We start from the raw sequence: 21,920 nt of genomic DNA, 5'->3' as shown, positions 1-21,920 counted from the left end.
TTGGAGGAGATAAAGGAGAGAGAGTGGATGTTTGTGGGTATGATTTAAAATGATCTGGTTTTATTTTATAATACCTCTGAGTTCTGAATACTTCTGAGTCTTCCTGCTTTTTCAGTCTTCCAGATACTTCAATCTATATGCTGAAGTTGTCAGATTGATGTTGTTCTGCCCTGGAAAACTAACGTAGAAACTTTGCAGAGTAACAATTATTAGCCCATCTGTTTTGCTTTGCTGTCCTATTCAGACAGGCAGAAAAAAACCCTCAGATCACTGACTGCAAAAGGTGCTGGAGCCTTTACTTTGGATGCATGTTTCCAAAGTTGTTCCATTTAACTCAATAGATTGAGAGAATCCTATCCCCTCTGCTATTCAGTCTGTTTGCTTTAGTTTCCTGGATTAAAATTCAATTTAGTAAAATACTTGGATGAAAGGATGCTTTAATTTAGTTTCCCAGACAGGGATTTTTTTCCCCCTAAGCAGCAACTGATTGCTTTTCTCAGGATGCTCTGCAGCCATGGTATTAACTGATAACTGATCTAGGTTTCTTTCTTGAATCATGGTGTCAAAATGTCCATTTAGAAAGTATCACATTTTCCAATCCTACTCTGCCTTAACTGTCCAAAATTAAATGTGATCAGAGTGGGACTGTTTAAACAAATACAGCATGGAATATTAAGTGTTTGCTGGTGATGTGTTTGCTTAGTAATTTGCAGGCTATAATTCTGATTAATAAAAAATTCTCTGTATCTGTGGAAACCAAGTGTGGAAAATAGCTTTTACGTCTGAGGAATGCTCAAGGAAAATGGTTTGGTGGCCTTAAAAAATCATAGGAGCTGTCTTCAGAGCAAAACTCAGGGCATTGCTGATGTAAAAAGAAATGTAGTAATGTGCAACATGTAGAACCCCAACATCAACTGTGTGCTGGGCTACATCAGAAGAAACGTGGCCAGCAAGGCCAGGAAGGTGATTCTTTCTGTTTACTTGGCTCTCATGAGACCCTACCTGGAGTACTGTGTCCATATTCTTGTCTTTTCTGGCTATAAATTTTGGCCAACAAACAACAGTTTTAGGAAGGTTCCTGGTCTTAAAGATGTTTTCTCCCCTCAGCTTATTGACTCCCAGAGGTTATTGTTTGATGTGTTCAAAGCATCTGTTGTCATGTACTGCCATGACAGGGAAGAGGAAGTTTCTGCATTCTTTTTATGACAAATAGAAATAGGTGACTGAGTTTACTCGCCTCATCTGATCTTCTTGATAGACATGGAGGGTCATAATCTTCCTCAGGTATCATGCTCCCATTCATATTACAAACATGTCTTGGGTAACATGAACTCGATTCCATTTGGGTGGAGGTAAGTTAAGATTTGTTCCCAGAATACACACAGTGATTTCCAGCCACTAAGTGGAGGATGATCAAGGGAGTAGATCAGAGATTTTCTCTCCTGACTCACACAGGGAGAAGAGACATCATTACCTCAGCTCTGTAGACTTACTCAAATTGCTGTCTCTTATTAAGGTATTCCTTTGTACTCTATTGAGTAGACTGGAGAAAGAATCCAGCTATGTCAGGAGGACAGCTCTGAACAGAGCATTTTTTCCTAGAAAATAGATCTGATGGAGCAAGTGCATTTTATATTTTGCTATCTCTATTCTTTCATTAAGCATATTGTTGAGTAAATTATTGTGAATGAGGAATATTTCAGAAGAGAATATTCAGTTTTGTTAGTAATATATTAGTATTACATAGTTTGTAATTTGGGTCCTTTATTGTACGCTGATTCTAATGTGGATTTAGGCCAAAGGGTTTACCTGTTGATTTGCTTAAAGGAAAGGCTTAAGTTGGAAGAATAACCAAAACTTATGTAGTGTATCTTACGTTGGTCAGCATTAAGCAGGAAACAGATCTGAAATCTGGTGTCAATAGTAACTCCAGAAGCTTTTGGGTAAAGGCAGAAGAATGGAGCTTTACAGAACATATACCGTGTGTAGCTGGCAAAAATGTAGCTGGCAGTCTTGGGTGACTGAAATATTAAGGTGAATGAAATAGTAAGAAGGCAAAACATTTATTTAGGCTGTGGTGGGAGGGAGCTAAAGCACAGGGGATAGTACTTTGTAGGAAGAATAGAAAGACAGTTTTTTCCAAGTTTTGTGTTTTCTTTTTGTTTTCTTTTCAATGAAATAGTGTTCATCAGGGGTCAGTACAAGTGTTTGAGTATGATGAAAGTTGAAATGAGCTGCAAGAGCTGTGTGGCAGCAGAGCTCCCTGTGCTCACTGTGAAAGTAGCCTTTGCTGACTGCAAAAGAGCAGCTGCAGGAGCTCTTCTGCCACCATGTCCCATTTATATTGATTGCTGAGTTTTATATGAAACTCATACTTCTTGCCTGTACTCTCTGCTCTGTGGGAGAAGAAACTTTAGAAGCAAAATACTACTAGTGAGAGTCAACCGTGAGAGTTTTCGTTTGGGTTAATCTTGTAACCAGCATCTGAATGTTTATTTAAAGGTTTGGGGTCCTAGGTCCTGACCTAGACCTGCCTGTAATAGCAGTGGATCAGTGAACAAAAAGTAGGTAGAAAGGAGGAAGGAAACACAGAAAACTAAAATAAACGAACAAGCAGACAACAATAAATATTTAAGATATGTCTCAAGATAACTTTTGGATGCATAATATATATAATGCAATATAATTGAAACATTAATTGCCAAAACATACATGCCTGAGCCTTTGAATGCTTTAATACTTTTTAAAGGCCCATGTAAGGCATAAAAATTCAGATATTTTAAAACTGCTATTACTGCATTGATAGTCAATGAATGATTAATTGTTTGAAAAGAAACTGAACTTGGTGAGGAGTCCAAGTATATTGAAATAGTTCTCGTTGAACCTTTTTAATACATGTCAAAAGAATTGTTCACATGGATTAAAATAGCAGTTAAAAAGTTAAAAAGTTAAAAAGCAGTTAAGTATTATTCTAGAATTTATGGACAGCCGAGTTTGGGAACCATGCATTTAGAGGCAGTACAAAGTGATATAACATCATCTGCAAAAGTGTTTGTGAAAGACTATACTGTGCTTTATCTAGCCATAAGCAGCAAAGTGCTCCTTAGTTGATGGTATAGCAGAGTTTTTCTGTGAGAAAGATGTTTTTTGTTGTTGTTGGTTTGTTCCCTTATGCTTCCAGATATGATAAGAGTTTACAGTAGTTTTTCCAGACCATCCTTGAGAGCTATACCATGTGTGCTGTCTGGAAAGTCAAATGTCTGCAAATATGTCTGGATGTTCCAGACAACATTGGATTGACTTTGTAGTGGGATTCTCTTGGAGGGACACTGACTGAATTCCAACAAGTGAGACTAGAACTTTGAAAAAACTTTATGAACAATCTTAACATAGAGAGCCTCTAGATTTCTAGTACTGAGAATTAAAAAAAAATCCACAACAGCAAAAACTGCAAATAAAATAGTACTTTATTTTAAATCTAGGAGATACAACCAAATTACAGCAATATAATTTATGTAAATTACCCTATTCCTTAAAAAAAAATGAATTTCAGCAATTCAAAGTTTCAATTTCAGGTCTTTGTATCAGTGAATATAAATAAGTTTTATAAAAAATTAATCAGAACATCTTAAGAATATGTCACATCTATAAATAATTTATTTCAAAAGCTCCTCTGTGTGTATGTATCTATATTTGCATTAGAGTTGTTTATAATTGTACATTTAGTATGAGAGTGGTAAAAGATACTGAATCTTCATCTGCAAAAGCAATACTTCATGAAAGGCATACTTTTAAAAAAAAATAAACAGTTTGCTCTCATTAGCTTTTATTCACAGTGTTGCTTTAAGCTGAAAGGAAACTCCCCTCCATTTGAACCTTAAGTATATTTCCTTTTGAAGTCACATAATCCAGAACAGACTGTATTATGTGACATGTTCTATTTAAATGTCCTTAATACATCTATTAAATTAATAAATGGTAAGGAGAACACAGGAATTCCTTCAAAAAGCATATTTCTATTAATGGCAAGTAGATACTGGAGTAATACAAGATAAAAATAAAGAATTGTTAAACTTGGAATTATATTTGAATGATTATTGTCTGTGGAGACGGAATGCAGCTACAAAACTGCAGTTTACTTCCAAATCATTTGACTTTAATATTATAAAAAGTTATTAAAAGTCAAGAGGAGAGTACTTTTTTGTGTTCTCTCAAGTATGGCTAAATACAGAAAGTATCCCATTTGTTTCTTTTAAATTTTCCTCATAGGTCTGACATCCTCACAGTTATCCTCATGCCCATGTTTCTGTGTACCAGTGAATTATTTGTGAAGCAGAAGAGTGGCTTGAACATGTATGTGATAAAATAAACCAACTGAAATGAATATTATCGTTCTATACTATGCATTACAGTAAAAAATGTCATTAAGAAGAACAGACTTAAGCAGAACATGCTCTTTTGTGTAATATAACATAAACATGGAAATGAAATTTTTGCTGATTACAAGTAGGCTTTGTTGGGATGATCTGATTGCATACAAGCAATTTCTAACAGTGGCTGTGGGCTTTTATTTACAGAAGGCTGTATCTTGCACCAGTTCAAATAAACAGGTGGTAATACAGAAAACAATGTGTACTCAGCCTTCAAAACACTAGTGCCCTGTTACATGACCTTTAAAATGCAACATAGGCGGTTTTGGTCTTCTAATACAGGGAGTTTTCTGCAGGTAGCTGAGAAACAGAACGTGGAGTATACAAACAACTTTAGGATGTGTTTTATTATTTTTGCTGCCTTGCTTAGTCAATTTTTGCTGTGTTCAGCTGTTATTATTTTAGAATTAATTTTCCTTTGTCAGATTGCTGTTCTTGCATAGTATCAAAATGTTGGCAAAATAATTTTGCTTGTAGAAAAAAAATAATCTGATGTTTTTTTGGAAGATAGGCTCGTTTTAGCTTTGCCTTGCAGTTTTATTGTTATAGTAGGGACAGGGTAAGTGACAGCTGAAGTCACATTTCTGTGTACTTTGTACAAAGAAAATAGCACATGGTTGATTGCCCCTTCCCTTTCTATCATGTCTTACAGAATTTTTTCATCACTTGGTAGATAAATCAATTTGTTCTCTTTTCAGTTGTCAAATGAGTATGAAACTTCTACTCTCATTAAACCTCAAGAGTGCATTTGTAACATTTTTTTTACTAGTTAACACAACTTCATAGTGCTCATACAGATTAGTACACTCAAACTGCTGTAAACTCTTTTAGGATTTTGGTCTGCATATTCATTGAATTTGCATGCTGAATTTAAAAGAAAGATACTTTTTTTTTAGTTAAAATCACTGGAACCTATTTATTTTAAAAGCTACTTATTTTAAGGCAAAATGAACAGTTCTCCAACACATTGATTATTAAATAGTCTGCTCTGTAACAAAATGTGAGCAAATGTTATCTCCATCTGTGGTCTTCACTGAAGACTAAATAAGGGAGGACTTAGATCTAAGAACATTTTGAATATGATGAGTTTGCTATTGAAAAGGCCAAGTTTATGGAACTTTTTAATTGCAGTATTAGTACTTTGAAGACATGAAGACTGTATTCTTTCTTGTAAATAAGACTGCAGATAAGAGAGATGGAGACTGAAAACCTGCAGTTTCAATCAACTTGGTTATCAATGTCTCATTGCCATGGTAGAATGCATTTAATTTAATATCTTTGACTCCTAAAGGTCTTCCTTAAGATCAAGATACATTGATTATATTTCATATTTCACTGTAATTTAGGTTTGAGGATTCTTCTCATAGCTCTTTTTCTTCCCAGTCTTAAAGCCTGTGTGTTAACAACAGGATGATCCAATTTTTTATATAGAAAAATTTAAAAGCTTAAGTATGGGGCCCAATTTTAATGTTTTTGAGAATCAGTGGTAACTAAAATAAAGTGGGATTTAATAAGTAATTATCTCAATCAAAGGTTTAACTAAGGACCCAGATTGCTATGACTTGAATTAGCATAATATTTTGAATTTTTTTATAAGAAAACAGGAATTTAAAAAAGCAGAAAGTACATGCTACATATTCTCTTTAATGTTCCTTCCATGTACAATGTCTGTCACAGAGAACCCAGCCTCAGAGAGTGCACTATATAATTATGTCCCCTTGCTAGCAGTTCTGTGAAGTCCTTGCAGCTGTCCTTGAGCGCTTCTTGATCAAGGAGAAACAGGTTCATAACGTGTCGCATGAAAGGACTGAATTGTCCCATGGAAAATAAGCTCCTTCAGATTTAAATGCCAGATCCAAAAGCAAATCAGCTAACTCTGAGGACTTTCTGCTTTCTAATTTTAGAACATTTTAATTAGATTATTATTAATAACACCAGTAGTATTATTACAATGATATTGCAATGAGTAATCACAAAAATGCTACTGGGGTGATTAGTTCTTATTTCCTTTCTTTGTATCTGTAGAAGCCAGCATCTGCACCCTATGACAATCATCTCTGATTGCATCGTGGGTAGGAGCAGAGCATAAAGATACTTCATGGCTTCCAAAAAACTAGCAGAAATACCAGGTGCCTTCAGCATGTTGCCTCAGGGTGATGGGTGGCAGCCCCCTAACCTGTCCCCAGGCATTGCCCATGCAGGGGCAGCTGGTGGCCATTGGCACCCAGGGCAGCCTGCTCAAACATTCCCTGTGGGCAAAGCTGCCTTGCTGGGTTAGCAGACTGCAATTCAGACTGTAGGCAAGTACATAATGCATAAGCATCTTCAAGTAGATATTAATGGATTTCAGGTTACCCTCTGTCTTAAATATTTTGGAGAATGACCCATTACAGTATTTGTTATTTACTTTTATAAAATTTAGCGTGTAATTTGTGCAAATTTCTAAGATGTTTTGCTTGTCAGTCAATTAAAAGTCCAAAATATTGTTTTTCAGATTTATTTTCCCATTTACATCTTTTGTTCAGCAAATGGATTCTTGGCTTGAGATCAAGTAACTGTATTTTCTCTATAATTAAGTCCTGAATATACATATATCAGAAGGACAAAAATGAAAGGAATGGGAAAATTTAGTTTCTTTAAAGTTGCAGTCCTCTAAGTTCATTGTTATTTTTAATGCTCTTCTTATCTTTTTTAAAAAAAATGCTGAGTCTGATTAGAAACTATTTAGAGAGCATAAATTCTTCCTTGGGTAATTGTTTTTAGACTTAACCTCTGTGTTATTTCTAGGATGCTGAAGACAGCCATGAGCTGGCTGGCAGTGAACAGATAATGGCTAAAAAATTATCTTCGTGCTAGTGTGATCAGAGTGATGAGTGGTTTGGTTTTGTGTCTGGTTTGTTTTCTTTGCTGTTGTCACTTTGTTTTTTCTTTGTTTCTTTTCAATTTAAGCTTTCCAGCATGTCTGTAAATATTTTGTAGCATCCTTTGGATTAGATCTATTTTTACTTACACTGAATTTGCAGCAAGAATGTTGAATATAAACCTTTCAGTTTTTTTCCCTATTGTTTTTGGTGCATTACAAAAGATCTTTCTAAGCTGCTGTCTTCATTAAAATGGTTTAAATCTTGTACACAAAATGCAACAAAGAGCTGCTCTGGAAAATATGGAGAGATATGAGAAACTTAAGGTACTATTTATTTCTTTAATATCTAGCAAAGTTATTCTGTTTAATCCACCAGATACTTGCTATTAAAAGTATGTGGAGAGTAGGAACAATCAGATATCCTAGACTAAAATGATTCTGCAGAAAAAAAAATCTCTTAGTTAAAAAGGCCACATTTCTTTGAAACTTACACCAGTGCCAAGCATAATGTTGTTTGTGCAGCTCCTGGTGCCTTGGCCTGGTGTTAGTTTACTGCATCAGGGTAAACAGTGAAAGCTGGTAGTTATTTCTTCACTTCTGCATTATTTTGTGCCAGACATGTAGCCCTTTTATCACATGCTATAATCTCATATATTTGCCTGAGTTTTACGTAAACTTTGGGAGACCAAGTATTTCACATTAATAAAGATTCAGAATAATAAACTTTCACCTACAATAAGTGAGATGAAAAAGCATTAGGAAAAGGTTTGAAATGATGTACTTATACCAACTCTGTGTCTTGAACTGTGTCTTACAGATGCACAAACAAGCAGTAAATTACAGATGGCGTGAAGTTACTTGTAATTGCCTGGATTAACCTCTCCATTTATGGCCTACCATTGTGTCCCCTTGGCACTGCCCATGCCTTGCCTTATGTAACAAAAAGCTGCTCTGCACGCCTGCAGCTGCCAAGAAATCTGTATTTGGCAAACTTTTAAAAGGTGAGTGCTATCATCTTTTAAAATCCTTGCAACTTTAAATCCACAACTTTTAAATGAAATCAGTTGTTTCATGTCTGACATGGTTGGGCTTTGTTGTCTGAAAAAGTAATTTGGAAGAAGACTTTTTGGGATTTATTTGCCTTCAGCAAAGACTATAACCCAATTTAAATAGTTCTCACCCAGCAGATCAGATTTGCTTTTGAAACTCAATCTCAACTATCATCAAGAGCTTCCTAACTTTCATGATTTCCTGAGAAAGTAAATAAAGTTTGTGGGGTTTTTTTTGTTGTGTTTTTTTTTTTTTTTTTTAAATCATCCCTCTTTAAAAAAAACATCAATACCCCTTTTCCCCTAAAAAAACCCCACCATCAAAACTCAGAGAAAAAAACACTGCTTAAATTATTACTGCTGTTGGCAGAGGTCGTAACCAAAAAGAATTTCTTCCATTTATTAAGAAGTGACAGTGGAGACTGAAGAAAGGTAATGGGGAATAAAAAAAATATCAAAATAGAAGCTCCAGCTTGTTTAGGAAGTTGTTGCAATGTGGGAAGAGTTGTTTTTATCTGCTTGTGATTGTGTGGGGCAATGATGAGCATTAACATCAAGTCTATTAAAACAAGTAAGGACTGTGTTTGCCTTCTCAGTACTCATTTTAACTAAGTTCAACAACTTTGGTTTTGGGCATATTTGTAGTCCACAAGGGGACTGTATCTATTATTGTATCTTTCAGATATTTTCTAAAATACCATTTTGTATTGTATAGTCAAATTTGGTATTCTTACAAACAGGAATTTAATTTGAAAGTATTTATTGATTAGGAATGTAAAACTAAGAAAATGTACATAGATTTTTTCAGTGATGAGCAGTTTTCTTTCTCAGTGGTCAGTCTAAAGACCATGGGCCTGTTGAAAAACATGATGTTCTGAGCGAGTTAGCAAAGTTGAGTTTTTTTGCATGTTCTCTAGTCTTCTAGTTTAAGGGATATTAATTTTATTTTTACAAAGTTTTACTTTGAAGTATACTTACTTAACACTTGCTCCTAAGAGGGAAGGAGTTGAGGTACTGAGAAGGGAATGGAGAAGACTTTTAATATTATGGGCTTGGCACCTTTATAGGCTTGGCACCTTTATAGGCTTGTTTTTAAATGCTGTAATTAAAAAAAAAAAAAAGTAATTAGAATAGAGATTGTGTATGTTTCATTGCAACTGAAATGTATTTACCCTCTCAAATATTTACAAATAGAAATCATAGGAACTATACAAATTCACACTAATGAGGATTAATGAGCTGTTATGTAAGTTAATATTTAATTGATATGGCTAAATACCAGTCTGTATGAATTTTTGTCGTGCAAGTAATGTTTTTTGGATATGCAAATATATGTGCTTGAAGCTTTGTCAATCCCCAGAAAATTCCAGTGTGGTCCTTTGTGAGATTATAAAAGGCTCTGCCAAGTGTAGTTTCAGATAATTTTTTGAAGCATATTTCCCAAGAAAGCTTCAACTTATGCAGTTTCCTGCTGATTTTACTAAGTCAGTAACAGGGATAAGTACACTTTGATATCCACCATAAAAAGTAAAATCAGTAAAATTATTTTTAATCTTCCTTTTACCACTGTCACAAATATAAAATCTTGCTTAAAAGTCATGGAGGTAGGCCCCTGGCAAAGGTTTTACCCATCTTGGATTTTTCTTTTCTCTCTTCTGTGCTTTGCTCACCATGCTATACATCTCTCTTCAGTATGAATAATGTTTTCACCATATCAATATATAAAAGTCATCATGTTGTGACACAAAATATTAGTCCATCTAGAAGAAAAATGTGTTCAAAAGAACTCTAAAATCTGTGGTGATACTTGCTTGGAAAGACATGAACTGTGCTTGTAGTACGCAACATCCAATACAATGTCCCAATCCAATTTAACATATATCTCATCTATCCTTACTTTTAAGAACTGCTTGCAGAAGCCATCTTTGATTAAATTAATTTTATTGTTGTTATTTGATATTGCTAGTCACACAGAATCACAGAATTCAGACCCACTGATGGCTCTAAATCTCCAGAAGGGATTACTTTTACTAAACCTTTACTGATATTAAATTTGGAATATCAGTTGTTGCCCAGGAACGATGTCAGCTACAGCAGATGAAATTTACTAAGGTCTCTTCATTATAAAGATGTTTTAAAAACAAAGCAGGCAGTTCTTCTAGACTTTGGCCTTTTAATGTTCTCAGCCTTTGTTTGGGCTGAAAGAATCATTATACTTTGAGTTATCAAATATTATATTTTAAGTCTATTTTATAGTACCTTTGTATAAAAAATATAGATGTATGTGTTTCAACAGTAATTTGTAAGTAGTAAAAAATTCAATATTTTATCTGTCGTTCACGTACTGTCATGACTGTTCTTCTATATTTTGGGGGAATGAGTAAAGGGAAAGGCAGAGAAATAATTGCTGATGTGCCATGTTGTCTGTTTCTTATCTTTAAAAATCAAATACACAAAATAGTTCTTCAAATATTTCATAGTGAAAACAGTATATACCATGTAGGAAAATAGTTAAGTCAATTTTCTGTCTCCAATAGTATTCTGTATTAGATATATCTGGCCAGGATTTTTATTATTGTAAGAAGATAGTTTAGTTTTTGTTCTGTCTGGTGATATGCTTGTGATCTGACTAAGGCCTGAAAAATACTAGCCTTTTCATTTGTATTCTATTTTACATTAATAGCGGTTGTCATTTTTTATGCTTAAATCTGCAAAAACATCTTAACAAAATTAAATCAAGTGCATCCTGCAGCAATGAATTCTGCAGGTAAATTTTATTGTCTACATCCTGCTACTAGAGTCAATATGAAGTGTGCAGATTTCAAATACTTCTGTAAAAAGAACTCTCAAGTTAATTGGAAACGAAATTTCCCAACCTCCTGCAGGGCAAAGCTCAGCTTTGCTAATAGAACTGTATCTGTGGCAACAGTACTTGGTTGTTGGTTAGAATCACAGACCCCCAGTGTCAGCTGGAAGGGACCTTTGGAGGTCATGTACTCAAACGTGATCAAGGTACTCAGGTGCTTGTCCAGTTGAGCCTTGAACACCCCCTAGGGTGACAATTCCACAGCCTCTCAGGGCAACCTCTTCTAGTACTTAACCGCTCACGGTCAAAACTATTTTCAAAATACCAGATTTTCTCATGATAATTTCTGCCCCCTCCATACAAAAATTTCTCATGTTTTGTCTGTTGCCTCTTGTCCTATAAATCTGAATCTCCGAGAGGAGTCTCACTCCATCTCCTCTGTATCCTTTTTTACTAGGTAGCTGTAAAGTGTAGTGAGGTCTCCCCTGAGATTTATCTTCTCCAGACTCTCCAGTTTCCTTGATCTTTCTTAGCTGCTAAAGGGCAGCCTCACAAGGCCTTTATCTAGCTCCTTCAGCACCTTTGGATGCCTCCTATCTGGTCTCATGGACTTGCTTATATCCAAGCTGGTTAAGTGATCCCTTCCCTTTCTCCTGCTGCAGCGACTACTGCTTAACTCCCACAGAGTCTGCTAGGAGGCTCAGGAACAAGCAAGGCAAGCCTCAGGGCAAGCCTTTTCAGGGAAAAATAAAATGCTATTTTCTGTTGCTTTTTAATGCCTTCCAAAGAATATACTTGAGAATCTGCTTTACCATCCCTCTTTCCCCCCTTTTTCAGATTGTATCTTCATCTATGTGTGCACTTCACATGAATGCTAGTAATGATCTCAGTATCATGAGAGTTCCTTGGCTGAGACCAATGAGAGAAGACAGGTGGAATAGGTCTGACACTGCTGCAGAAAAAGTTTGACTAGGTTGCACCTATGTAGCTTTAGTGTCTGTTATTTCTGTGGGATATTAACACATGAGGATTCATAATGCTGAAGCAAGGAGGTACTAAGGTAACCTGTATCTTATTGTTGTATTCTTCTCTTTCTGGACTTGGCGTATACAAAGATCTTTATGTGATCTGACCTATTATTTTAAAAAATATTTAGACATAATGCTGCCTTCTGGTGTGAAAAATACCAAGCAGTAGGTTGCTAATGCTAGAAAACGTTTGTTAAGTTTCCTGATGTCATTAATCTCTGATCACAGAAGTGATACATGAATTCTTTTTCACTGTCTTAGAAGAGCAGAAACAATGTTTGCCTGACTTCTGAAGACGTGTGTGGGAAGTGGTTCGTCTTCCCCATGTAAGTTCCCCCCCCAGCGTCAGCTCGCGACAATGTGTAAGATGAAATCTTTCTGAAATATTCTGGTATTATACTTGTGCTCCTACTTTTTTGTCTTGTATACTCAGCATAACACTTGGATAAGTTATATTTCTGCTTGTTTGTCTGTTTTCCTTCTGTTTTCCTCCTAGTTTAAAATAATTTCCCACACCGACTCAAGTTACTTATGAAGTTCAGAAAGCAAGGTAGGAAGTTCTTGTAAAATTTCTAGCTGCTTTTTTTTGGTACCAAGTAGCTGCTTTTTTATACAGGGTGAGTGTATCTTAAAACTATTAGAAACCATGTTATCTACTACCCCTTAATTTCTCTAATCTTCTTTATTAAGTTTTGATAATACAGAGGAGGTTATATTTTAAAAAATTTCATGTGATTTGTGAGAATTGTGTAAACCTTTGCTAATTTTAGCAGCACTTATGAACAAGCAGTGTCTGTATCGCTAAAAATCTCTTTCCTCTTCAGAACTCATCAGTCAAATAATTCAGTCAAGTTTTAACTGATTTGCAAAGATGCCACAGTGTGGTTAAGTTCACAGTGAGGAAATTTTACTCTGCACAATATTTGAGCAAGATTTTAGCACAGCTTTGTTACCTAAAGTGGGACTTCTCAGCTGTTGGACTTCTGCACAGGGAATGTTGCTTCCTCTGGTTTATTTCATTCTCTGTGGTGGCTCAAGTTTTGACCCCAGAGTGTCTGTTCTTCCTGGGAGTGAATGATAGTAAATAATTTCTAACCTTTGACTGTAAGCTCTTTTTCTACAGTAAGTGGGAAGCAGGGTTTGTCAACTGCTTTTCAGCAGTTGAATGGGAGAAAAGGAGTATTACTTTACCCAACTGGGATGTGTTGGACAGTGTCATTGCTTCCTGTACTGTCACCAAACAGAGCCACCTGGGATACCTGTCTTTTGAAATGTCATGAGAACTGGTAAGCTGCCTGCAATTGTCCCAGGTACAGTCTCACTCCTGAACTGTGTAATTTTAAAATACCAACACTGTTGACAGAAAAGGAGAAGTTTGTTATTTGAGGGGTTTAGACTTCATCCTTTAAAAATCTCCCAAGTCAGCATTTTTTTCATAGACCTGCTTTGTTTAGCTTCATTTACATTCGCTATTATACTTCTATTTTCAGAGAACGCAATTCAGACTTTTTTGAATATATCTAGTATTTTTGCAAAGTACGTTTGTTTCTCTATGAAGTACATTACAGTCTTTCATTAAAAACTTAGTTGTACAACTATAGAAAATCAGAATTTCTCAACTTCTATGAATAATGTATCTGTGATTCAGACAGAGTTTAAACTCTACAGTAACAGATCAGAACATAGGATCTAAATTTTGACATTACATTAATAAGCTGATATCAGTTTGAGATAGGTTACAGGGACCAACTAAGGTTTTCCTAATCCAAGGGCTGAATACAGTATGTAATTAATGGTCTTTGTTGGAATGCAGAATGAAACAAAGTCCACATGATGAAACGCTGAAAAAGCTGAGTTAGAAGAGCAAGCTAGAAGTAATGGATAGCTTTTATTTTCCTTATAAAAATAACCAAAGATTTATGATTTCTGACAAATACTGGACAATTTGAATGTCAGACAATTAGTGGATAAATAATTAACATAGGGAGGGGAAAAAACCCAGTCCTTAACTATACATACACAGTAACAGCATCTGTAGTATTTTTATTATTTAAGAAAGTGATTTTGATATCATTTTGGTACTTCTATCAAGATGCCAGCTCAGGGCTCAGCAACCATGAAAAGACACATGAAAAGTTTCTAATTCTTAGGAGGAGAACTGAGAATAAGCCAAGAAATAATGTGCCACTCTGTAAATCTATGTAATTTGCATGTGCATAGTATGAACCAATGAATGGGATGGAGACTGTGAAGAGGAAATACATATCTAATGTTACTTTAATGCAAGAATTTAGGGTGCTAATTTACAATTAGCACATTTTACACTGGAAGCATACAAATGACAATATATTTTCCATGATTTGTTATTGAAGTGTAGAATGAATTGTTCTGGGATTTTGTGGAGAATAATAAATGAGACAGTTCAAGAAAACTGTAGTCAAATTTCTAGGGAATAAATCTAGCAGAGACCACAGGACATGCTATCAAATGTAATCTCTGGCTCAAAAAATCCCTAATTTGGGAAGATGCTGGAGAAGGCTCATTTTATGCTTACTAAATTTCATATTTGCTCTCTAGTTATGTAATGTTGACTAGTATTTCAGACAGGATATTGGCATGCAATAGTAAAATCAACAGTTTTTATAGCCCTCATCTAGCAGAAGCTGGGATGTTTTAAAGAACAAAAAGGAAAATATTACTCCAGCTTTATCCAGCATTTTACTGATTGCAGTAATATTCTGGCAGGTGCTTCAGTTTAAACTTGAGCTATGACTGTTTAGTGTAAATGTTTGCAAGAAAATTGGATTTACATCTCAAAACGTGTTTATGTTTAAAGTTTAAGATTGATGACTGGAGCACATTCTGTTTTATCTGTCAAAATTTAATACCTTTACTTAAAAATAGGATCTCCGGAAATATTTCCTGTTGTGTAAAATTCCTGCTCCATGACATAGAGGCCAGATCCTTCATAGTGCAGCAGCCCTAAGAGACTTACTACCCTAAGACCTGTTTGTATAGGACCACTCAGTGCAAAGGATTGTGTCATTGTGTGGCCTCTATTTTGCAGTTTTTTGTGTCAATTGCTTTTTTGTCAATGCTGATACGTGCAACAACCCCAGAAAGAAAAGCTCCCTAGGCCAGAAGACCTCAGTGAGAGCTGAGTCAATCCTTATGCAAACAGCTGAGCTGTCCAAGTTATATTATAACATTCTCAAGCAAAACCCATAGTGGAATGGGTGGAACCTTAATTTACAGATTCATTAAAATCAGCACAGACTCACCAAAATTTTGCTGTATACAAAAGGTAAATGAACTGCTTTTTCCATGTATAAATACCAGATAATGTGATTAAGTTCACTGAGATAATTTAAATGTTATAAATTGCTTGGAACATGCATATAAACCATCAGAGAATACTAAGTTACATTTGGTTGTTGGTGGTGGTTTGGTGGTGGTTTTTTTGGTGGTGTTTTTTTTGTTTTGGTTTTTTTTATTTTTGTTTTTTTTTTTTGTCAAATGACAGCTTTCCTTCAAATTTTTGAAGAAGATATATAGTTGTGAGGAAATCCTGTAAATCCTCAAATGGCTACAATTAGGGAAAAATTCTGTAGCCTGAAATAAAATGTTACTTAAGCTCTTGTACCAGACAGAAAATGTTACACGTGAACTGCAAATTTTTTTTTCATGGCTATTGGAACCTATAATTACTGTTGATGTTGTTAAAAAATTACTTATTGCAAGTCCTGCTTTCCTTCAGTCATTTTCCATCACAATATAGTAAATGTTTTTCATATCCTATTGTGCAGTTGTCTTTAAAACAAAACATAACAAATTAAAACAAAGCCACATTGCTGTGTCATCTTTGATAAAACTAGCTGGTATGTTAGAATAAAAACACTGTACTTCTTTATCTATATTGGTAATTAAGCATTTGACTTGAACTATATCTTGAACTTAGCATTTTTGAATTTTCAGAGGATATACTGTCATTCTGTTATGAGAGGAAAAACAATGTCAGGCTTGAGTTCTGTTTCTAGCTTTGCCTTTTCTGCAATGATAGTCAGATATCTGTCTGAATGGTCATCACTTAGGCATCAAATGCTGCCCTGGGAAGTGGTTAACAGTGTAAAGATGCTTAAAATAATTCTGAACTAACAATCAATCAATACTCCTCAATTGTGTTTTACTGTTTTTTTTGCCTTACATGTTCATCTCAGCCATGAGTAAAGAAAGGGCTTACTTTCTTAAATAAGAAGAGGTTTATTTTCCGTATTTCGTCATCTTTTAATAAATGTCATATAAATAATCTGATGGGTGACCCCATCAGTGTTGGAAACTATCAAACATCTGATACTTTTGATAACCACTAGCTATTAAAAAAAAAAAATTGCCTGGACTTAGTCTTTCTGATGACAAATTAATTTACTTCACAGAAAACAGCTGTGGCAGCACAGAAAATAGAACTGTTTGAGAGCTCAGCTGGGACACTCAGGCTGATTTCATAATTAAGTTATTTTAACCAATACTGAAAATTGCTTTGATCTTGTAAAAGAATGACAAATGTACCTTTTTGTTGGAGAGTGAAGAACTCTCATTTTTTTAAAGCTTATCAACAGGATTATGTGGTTATTGGAACATGATCTGTAGGTATGGACAAGAGGAAGCAATATGCTGCAGAGAGGGTTTATAAGGCAAGAGATAAGAATGAAGATCCTGTTATTGGAAGTTGGAGTTAAAACAGTTGGAAATGTGGGGCAAGGTTTTTGGGAAAAATAATAATTAAAGACTGGAACAATTTAGAAACAAGTTAGGTTCTTTCTTACTATAGTCTATTGCTCTAAGCTGTAAAATAATAATAATAAAAAAATGTATAGATGTACTACAGCAATACCATTGTTCTTGAAAGTGATGTGGAATTGACCAAACAAGTAAGCTAATCTTCAGTGTTCAGCAGTGCACCTGACTGAATGAACCAGTACACTTTTTAGATTCTAGACCATACATGTATACTCATTGCTTTCCATAGATCCTTTCTGAACAGTAAGAAATACTTAAATTTTGAGCAGAGTACAAACTGCTTTTTCTTGCTCGTCTCTCTAGAATGTTGGATTGATAGCGTAGGCATTTTTAAGAACACTTTCTCTCTTTATAACAAAATGACTGTACTTTATTAATGGAAAGGAAAATTAGATTTTACAAGTCATGAGAACTTTCCTGTGAGTAGCTGAGTGTTCTTGAATTTATAATGTGCTATCCCATTGCTTCTCTGTGGGACTCACTGCTATCTTATTTTTCTTGAGATATAGTTGAATATCTCAACTCAAGCTAAGTAATACTCCTATTTTCAAATTCAAGATTGAAAAAAATGAACATAGAAAATTTGCAAGGGACTGACAGCTGATCATTTTGAGGAAAGACATTTTCTGATATCCTCTAACTGCTGTTTAGATAATAATTCTGTACACACCCTCTGAATTTTTCTGATTTTTCAAAAGCAAATTTTAGAGGCATGGGTCTCTGAGACTGATACAGGCACCCAGAGTGGGAGAAAATAGGCTTGAAAAACCTCTTGCCTTTGCTTTGCACATCTGACTGTTGTAGTACAACACACTAATTGTGGCTGTCTCCAGGGTCAATAAAATATAGAGAATCGGATTTCTTCAACTTTTTCTCCACCCCCTAAGTAGGAATCAAAGTGTCCAGGTAATGTCTGCAAGAAAGTAACTCTGCATTTGGGTCATTTTCAAATTGAAACAATCGGGGTATGTGTTTAGTTATTTTATGGCTTGCCTCTCTTGATCAAGTGGGTGTTTAATAAATGCAATATGCTGCCATTACTAAGTAGATTTTTCCTTCAATATGTTTGTAACCTGGATTGAGGAAGTCATGATCCTCTTATTTTCCTTTAAAGGAAAAGCATACATGAATGAAGACCTTGATATTTTGAATGTACTATTTGATGTAATCTACTTTCAGGGTATCACATGCAATACTTTATATCACCCTGAACTGCACCAAACTTACAGGAGGTTCTTGGGGTTATGATGCAGAAGATCTTGAATCTCAAGGGAGGTGCCTTTGCCCTTCTTTCCTGAGAGCTCAGATTTGTAGTTCAGGTTTAGAAGGGGGGTGTAATGAATCAATTCCACCTGTGTGAGGTCAACTATTAGTGGAAAGCTGGTTTACAGTAAGAACAGCTATGGTAAAACTTGATTCTCTAATTTATATCTGCAGTTAGAGATGAAGAGACTTTTTTTTTTTTTTCCTCTCATGGCATCTGTTCTGTTATAGTCTTTTATAAATATCAAGAAACATTTCCTTGTTGCTATGGTCTTTGTGTGAGTAATGTATAGCAAAATAGAATGGTTTTCTTCTTTGCTTTGTTGAGTAGCTCAAAATGAAAGCTTGAAATAACTGCTTTAAGACAATAATTAGCTGAAACAATTTTACTCCACGTTGTCTTTGTCTACACACATCATGCCACCATGAATCAGTTATTTTCTTTACATCTGTTGTAGTTCAGTGGGATAAACTGCCAAATGCCTTGCCCAGTCTAGATTTCCTAATTCCTTTGGCATTGTATTCTGTATCCTTTCTGTCTTTCTCTAGTTATATGCTCATACCAGTAACATGGCAGTTACCATTTTTCAACCATGTCTTTTGTGTTCAAAGGACTTTTATCTTACTATTACCTCTTCTGTGCATGATTATCAAAATTACAATGACTTCATAAGAACTCCTAAAGAAGAGAATGAAAACATATGAAGTGTTATAAAACAGTCATTGGCCTCTGATAAAAGGAGCATAACTAACCTGTAACACTTGTATTTATTCTACATCTGTTTATTCTACACTATGGGGGCATTCCTGCCCTTTTTTTATGTTGGAAGGTTGTTATGAAGTACACCATTATCCTTGTGATTTGCTATGGCAATTTCAATTTGTCTTATTTCAACACTGTGGCTGATTCTAGAATGGTTTCCTCTCTTTGCAAAAATTAGCATATTAGTTTTGTAGCCAAACTGCTTCCTAAGAAGTTGCTAAAGGTTAGTGTTTGTTTCATGAATATTTCTCCTTATCTTCAGCTGATGTTTTTCAAAACCAGTTTGCCCATTCAACCTAAATAAAGAAGTTAAAATACACTAATCCATGAGAACTTGTAACCTGTATTTTCATCAGTTGTGCTGATTGTCCTATGACACTGTATGAGCTATATGCAATAGCTGAAGTTCCTGTTTTAGGAAACTTTGAACAGGTTTTCAGTGGCTCTCTACAGTCATGTTTTGAACAAGGTTTGGTTCACTGAAGTAAATGAATGATTCCTTGAAGTAAATTGGGTGAAAGATCACATTCAAATAAAAATTAAAAATAGATGTGCCTACCTAGGGCACCGGGACATTTAAATTCTGTTGTCTGCAATAAGGCCCTGGAAAACATTAATGCAGATTTAAGACACCTGCTTTAATCAAGCCAACTTTACTTGGCACTGAACTGAAGGACTGTGGACATTCACATACAGTCATGACAGACTTTAGGAGTTGGTGACCTCTAATAAGGGGCAGTACTGAACAATTAAATGTGACAAGGTCTTAATATGTCGTAAGTAGGTTTGCAAATGTCTGTTTGTGCCCTGAGGTTTATCAGCTAATTTGCTAGCTTTCATGGATATTTGTTTTCATTTTTAATTACCCAAAAGCTTTGATAAATCTGACTCCAAGTTCATTACCAATATAATATGCCATCCACATAGCAAATGGAAGATATTTTTTCTCCTTGCTGTATGTAAAGCTTGGTAATTGTAGGACACATAAATAGATAGTTTAGAGATTATATGAAGAAGCCTCAATTGCAGTAAATCAGATGCAGCAGAAAATACTAAAATTAAAACAAAATCCACAACAAAACAAAGAAAATATTCCTTGTTGGATCTCCTTATTTAGATCATCTAATCACTAATATATCAATCCCAACTCTTTTACCTACTTATGTGAGTCAATGCCTATACACTGTGTAGACCATATGTGTGAATCTTTAAAGTTGCTGTTCCTGAATTGTGTAACTCTACTAATTTTTAAATATATTCTATAGACACTCTAAAAATCCAAGATTACTTTTAAATCAATATTTTGTCATTGCCAGAGTGCTGGAGACCTATGTATTTAAATAAAATCCCTTAACTTTAATAATACCAAATATTACTTTTTTCCTTTGCTACTCTTCTTGATTAATAGTTCATACATTTGGGCATTGCAAGCAAGCTGGAAACTGCTTCTGAAGAAAGGGATTGCACATCACTTCACAAATGCAAACTTAATAATGGGGAGGGCAGAAGGAGATATGGAGTACACTGTCTAGCAAACCATTCCTTTTCTGCAAGGGCAAAATTTGAGTGGTGGGATTTTTGCCCTATCTTATGTTCTGTTCACAAAGTACCGTGTAACACCTGAGTCCACTGGCAGGCATTTCTTCAGAGTTTTAACTCTATTATTTACAATGCTATTGAACTCTGTCTTACGTGGCAAATCTAAGATCTGCTATCAATACTTACAATACATTTATTTTTGGGGGAGTTTGTTGATTTGATTTTGTTTTGGTGTGGCTGGTTTTTTTTGTGTTGTTGCTTATTCCTCACCCCCACGTGTTCAAATATCATAATTGGTTCATGGCTCTCCTGCAGTTCCACCACAGGGAGGATTTTGTTATCAGGCTTGGAGGAATGAGTATTACTCTGACAAGTCACCCTGCAGGCCTCTTGATATGTCCTTTTTCTCCATTTGTCATGAGCTAGATGTTTTGAAGATAATTTCAAACAAAGCAGCCTATTTAATTTCCCTTCAGGAGCAGAGAATTTATTTAAAATAAAGCTCTCATTTTCTTCATCAAACCCTGCATCATCCCTTTCCTGTTTCTAAAGCTAATCATCAAGTGGTCTAGCTGCAGGATTTTCCCAATTTAATGTAAGTTGATTTCACTGTAACTGTGTGGTTTTGGCATAAGTGTAAAGGCATCTCAGTATTCAATATTGAAAAATCAACCTGATTTCTTTACTGTTGGGTGTATTTTAAAATTATGTCTTTGAGTCAATATCACTACTGAGTGAAGTATTTTTACATGAAAGATAAGGAACTTGGGATACATTATCATTAAGTGTAGCTTCCTATCTGAGGATTAAGTGGCACCCGGAAAGTTTCATTTTGCCATAACTAAGGGTGAAAAAGTTTATCTCCTTATTGATAAATACTTTCCTTTAGTGTTCACTTTAGCATGGAAATTTTAAGTTGAAATTGAAAAGAAAAAAAAAGAAAAGCTGTTAGCTAAGGGCAAAAGCAATTATATTTTTATAGGAGGAAGATGGACTGTAACAACTTGTTGAGACTGTAGCACAAACACCACCTTAGGCAGGGCAAAAACAGAAAAAAAGAACAGGAAGTGGAAAGAGAAACTTGGTTTAAGATAACTTATCATTTGAGATGCTATCTGCCTACTTGATTTGATTTCCTAATGTAGCTGTTCACTGCTTAGTGTTCTGGATCTTTTTTAGACCAGTTTATACTGTGTGGGGATAGATTTGTATTTCTGAGCAAGTCAGGTTGTCTTGTAATGCCTCTCCTGATCCCCTCATTGTTACATATGGGCTGTAATGTATGGTTGTTCTGTATTCCAGCAGCACACGCTGGTCCTTTCTGCCCCGTACCACCTCTGGCAGAGAGGTGCTAGCACTGCTTTGGCTCCATCGTTCTCAGC

General features: G+C 35.2%; 1 protein-coding gene across 8 annotated transcripts in view; it reads left to right on the top strand.

Annotated features, from left to right (window-relative positions):
- The window catches only part of PDE1A (phosphodiesterase 1A), a 228,638-nt gene that overhangs the window by 33,002 nt on the left and 173,716 nt on the right, over window positions 1-21,920 (top strand). For 6 of the 8 annotated variants that reach the window (XR_007889836.1, XR_007889835.1, XM_051622891.1 and 3 more), the window contains exons 3-4: window positions 8,111-8,294; window positions 12,438-12,502. The gene's annotated coding sequence lies outside the window, so the exon portion shown is untranslated. Of the gene's footprint in view, window positions 1-8,110; window positions 8,295-12,437; window positions 12,539-21,920 lie in introns of those variants that run through there. The other 2 variants (XM_051622889.1, XM_051622896.1) reach the window with 2 other exon arrangements.

The sequence above is a fragment of the Apus apus genome, chromosome 6 (genome assembly GCF_020740795.1).
Source record: "Apus apus isolate bApuApu2 chromosome 6, bApuApu2.pri.cur, whole genome shotgun sequence".
Lineage (NCBI taxonomy): Eukaryota > Metazoa > Chordata > Aves > Apodiformes > Apodidae > Apus > Apus apus.
This window is presented reverse-complemented; position numbering and strand designations above follow the sequence as displayed.